This window comes from Stegostoma tigrinum, chromosome 26 (genome assembly GCF_030684315.1).
Source record: "Stegostoma tigrinum isolate sSteTig4 chromosome 26, sSteTig4.hap1, whole genome shotgun sequence".
NCBI classification, from domain to species: Eukaryota; Metazoa; Chordata; class Chondrichthyes; order Orectolobiformes; family Stegostomatidae; genus Stegostoma; species Stegostoma tigrinum.
Window position 1 is genome coordinate 43038059 of NC_081379.1, and position 4603 is coordinate 43042661.

Here is a 4603-nt window from a genome sequence, read left to right on the forward strand (position 1 = left end):
TGCCTTTTGGTTTCTTATTTTGTTACATCTTCATATTTACTAGTCATCTGTCCAAGTTGTTGAAGAGGAGATTTGCTTCAGACCTGCATTTGAGACAAAGATGTCGTTGTTGAACATGAAAAGACCCTCCAGATCTTTTCTGCGCCGTTCAGCACTTGCATCCTGCAGCTGATAACTGTAAAAGGATTCATAATGTAACCTTACTGCACGTCAAAAGCAATATTTGGAAAGGTTTGGGAAATCCTGTGAACACAGTGCCATGAAATGACTTTGGCTGGAGAGTGTTGCTTCGCTGACTAGCACGAAAATCACACGCCAGTAACTTTGCCTAATCGTATTTTCACGGTTTCTCCAACTATTTGTTTTGTTTCCATTACTCCCGAAAGATGCCTTGATCATTAGGTTTCACTCTTACGTCTTAATGAGGTCGCTGTGATTGAGTCTAATTTTGCGTTTCCCTTACTGATAATTGTTTCTCAATAACTGCGTCTCACTCAGTCATTGGTTCTCAGAAACATTTGAAACAATAACCTCGTAATATTGCACTATCTGCATCATTAGTCAAACAATGACTTCCATGGTGTTATTTGTATTCACGTTAGTTAAACTGGAACTTCCGGTCTCATCAAACCATGCAGTCGATCTCCTTCCCCACCCCAAGTAACTTTTGAATAAGGCAACGTATCATGAATTTCAACAAACTTCTAGTAGTTGTTTTTCGAATTGTTTATCTTTCTGTGGACAGAAATGTGTTGTAGCATCATGGAAATGATGTCTCTCTACACCTTTCCCTACCCCTCTATCTATTCACATAACATATAGGTAGAAGATAGAGGGTTGGGGAGCTCAGTTGGATGCATGGATGATCACAGATGGTGCGCAACACAGACTGACCCCAAGATAATAAAATGTGAGGCTGGATGAACACAGCAGGCCAAGCAGCATCTCAGGAGCACAAAAGCTTGACGTTTCGGACCTAGACCCTTCACCTGATGAAGGGTCTAGGCCCGAAACGTCAAGCTTTTGTGCTCCTGAGATGCTGCTTGGCCTGCTGTGTTCATCCAGCCTCACATTTTATTATCTTGGATTCTCCAGCATCTGCAGTTCCCATTATCTCTCACAGACTGACGCCAATAATTCCCCTACCGGCTGAGGTTATCATTGCAGGACACTACCCTCGCCTGTCACGTGGTGACCGACCCTCAGATTCAATTAACACCAGTTTCTACACCTCCTCTCCCGAGCCCTTTCTCTCTAATGAGAGACTGGGACTACGGCGACTTCACCTTTACAGGTAGAGGATGTTATTTTGAGGGCGTTCTACATTGGTTTCGTCACGAATGTAATTCTAACTTGCAAATATACCTCGGCAATAAAACTTTACGTTCATGTTCTCTCAGCCAAAACCATTTCATAGATATCCCATCGTAAAATCGAAGTCCGCCAGACGTGGATTACTGCAACTCACAAACTTCAATCTGAATAACAAACCTGATCATGATTATAACTCCACGCAGTATCCAACAGCGTAAGGGTAGTTTTGCTTACGTTTGCTCATGAAGCCAGCAACACCAGCAGCTAAAGTTTTAGCTTTTATAGCATTGAGTGGTTAATAGCTCCGTTTACAATTCTTTTGGAGGAAGGAGTGGTGGAGATTACCAGTTTCAAAATCTCCACCCCCCCCCCCCCCACCCCGGCCTCATCCCATGACCAATCCTCCCTCTCATCCCCGCCTCCCTGAACTGACCCAACCTGTCCATCTTCTCTCCCACCTATCCACTCCTCCCACCTCAGAGACCAAGCCCCACCACTCCTTACCTGCACTCACCTGTCACCATCCCACCTACCTTCCCTAGCCCCACACCTCCTTTCTATTTATTTCTGAGCCATTTTCCCCCTCCCCCATTTCTGAAGAAGGGTCCCGACCCGAAACGTCCCTTTTCCTGCTCCTCTGATGTTGTCTTAACATCTTGCCCGTAATTTTACTCTCACTACCCCAGCTCAGAGCGGTTTTCTTTATATTTTGGGCTTCTGTTATAGACGTGGATTTCTTTTTCCTCGGCCTGTTGGTTAAAATGGCAAGGGAAATCGCCAGATCCGATAGCAAAGCCAGCTTGTATTTATATAGGATAACAAGGTGTAGAGCTGGATGAACACAGCAGGCCAAGTAGCATCTTGTATTTATCGAGCATCTTTAACATAGTAAAATGTTCCAATCAAAAACAAAAATTGCTGGAAAAGCTCAGCAAATCTGGCAGCATCTGCGGAGAGAAATCAGAACTAACGTTTCAGGTCCAGTGACCCTTCCTCAGAAAATGCTCCAAGGAAAGCAATCAAACAATAATGACTCAAAGCCCAAAAACGCGGAAATTTCGTCAAAAAGAGGGATTTTAAAACAAAAAAAAACCGGAAGGGAAGGTAATCACGAGTCAGTTCCAGGGTTTTGGGCAGAGGCCGAGAAGGTCAGGCGTAAAATACGGCTGAGTGGATGAGGGAGAATTTGGGAGGGGCTAGACAATGGGACAGATTGTAAAGTCCAGCTGTCGGTGTGGAGCTGATGCCGTGGAAGGCAATGTGCAGAAGAGCTTGGTCTGAGTAACAGCCCAGACCCCAACTGTACACAGCAACTTCTGCCCCCATTGACCACAAAAGCACAATTCGCTGGGGAAACTCAGCAAGTCTGGCAGCGTCATGGAGAGAAACAGTGTCTTTCAGGTCCAGTGATCTTCCTTCGGTGAATGCCGAAGTAGTTCAGTTGGGAGAGCATTAGACTAAAAATCTAACGGTACCTGGTTCAAAGCCAGGTTTCGGCAGGTGAGACCCTTTGGGAGGATCAGTGGTTCGCGCTGCGACCTCACAGGGACCCGAGTTCCATAACAGCCTCAAGCGACTGTCTGTGTGGAGTTTGCACATGCTCCCCGTGTCTGCGTCGGTTTCCTCCCACGGCCCAAAGATGCGTAGGTTAAACAAAAATAGAAATTGCTGGAAAAGCTCAGGAGGTCTGGCAGTATCCGTGCAATTTCCAGTTTCGTTTCTGATTTACAGCATCCGCAGTTCTTTCGGTTTTTAAGATGTGCAGATTAGGTGGACAGGTCCATGCTAATTTGACTAGTAGTGTCCAGGGAAGTGCAGGCTAAGTAGATTAGCCATAGGAAATGCAGGACTATAGGCATAGGGTGCGTCTGGGCGGGATGGTCTTCGGAGGGTCGGTGTGGAATCGATGGGCCGAATGGACTTCTTCCACGCTGTAGGAAATTCTGAATCATTGACCTTGCCTTACACTATGATCGCTATTGTCCACTAAGTCGCCTCATCAGCAAAACACAAAGCCCTCAGGGCCTCTGCAGGATATCCTAAACCTCCACTTCACAGAGAGACAGATTTATGGTGGATTTATTTAATAATGAACAAAATAAAGCTACAGCGTACTCTTCTTTTTTGACGTTGCCGGCTTCTGCTCGACCTCACTCCGGGTTCCTACACTGACAATGAAAAGACTGAAGCTGAGAGGCGAGCAGGGGGTGGGGGTCTCGTCATTCCTAAAATGTATTTCCAGCAGACTCCTGTGTTGGTTACAGGAACCAGTCTGCACCGCTTGGACTTCCTTCACCAGAATTACCCGCTGTCAAGTTCCGGAAGCGCCGTTCCGTTTCCAGTTTCTGTTCGTTCTCCGGGAGCGGGATTTCTGGTTTCCTTACTTCCTTTTCCCTCATTTGGTCTCTGATAAAATGGAAACGAGGAAGGCGAATAAAGTTCGCGCAGGTTTTTGGTAACCGCTCTTTGGGAAGGCACCCAACTCCGAATTTTAACCAGTAGCGATCAAAGCTTCACACAGAAACGCGCACGGCGCTTTCTCCTCCAAGTGAAGTAATAGTGAGTTACCTCTCCCTGGGCGCTGAAAATATTGCCATGGCGTCAAAATAGCCGTAGCAAGAATTTATCTAATCCTGTTGGATGCAGTGCTGAAGAGAGCGCACACAAATATTTTGGACCGTGAATGTAGGGCTTCTGGTAATTTTTACAGTGAACATTTCCAAATGGTTTAGTTCTCCAGATAACAATGCACCCCCTTCGTCACTTTCCCCATGTCCATGTTCCTATCATTGATTCTTCTTCAAGTGTATACGGTGTCAGCTCTCACCCCCGGGGGTCAGTGCGTGTTCTAGTTTGCTATCTCTCTCAGTAAAGCGTGAATTCATACCATTTTCCCCTTTGTGTGATTGAGTGTCTGAGTAAATGAATGGATGTGATTGAGTGTGCGTGACCGAATGAACGGGATTGAGTGTGTGCCAATGAATGTCTGTAGAGTGAATGAGCGTGTGATTTTGAGAGTAAATGCGTGTGAATGAAGGAGTGTGTGCGTGAATGTGTATAAGAATGAATGAGTGCGTGAATGTGTGAACGAATAGTACGAGAGTGAGTGAATGAGTGTATGTAATAGTGTGTGAGTAAATGGAGTTTGTGTATGTAACTGAGTGAGCGTAACTGACTGAATGAATGAAGGTGTGTGTGAGAGAATGTGTGTACGTTTGTGATTGTGTGCGCAATCTCACCGTTAATCCATTTCGATAGATAAATTCTTATCACATTTCCTTCTGGGGAT

General features: G+C 45.6%; 1 non-coding gene across 1 annotated transcript; it reads left to right on the plus strand.

Moving 5' to 3' along the window:
- The first annotated feature begins 2740 nt into the window (after positions 1-2740).
- trnaf-aaa (transfer RNA phenylalanine (anticodon AAA)) lies at positions 2741-2813 on the plus strand. The gene has a single exon. It is a non-coding gene; the product is annotated as a tRNA-Phe (tRNA).
- Positions 2814-4603: the final 1790 nt, after the last annotated feature.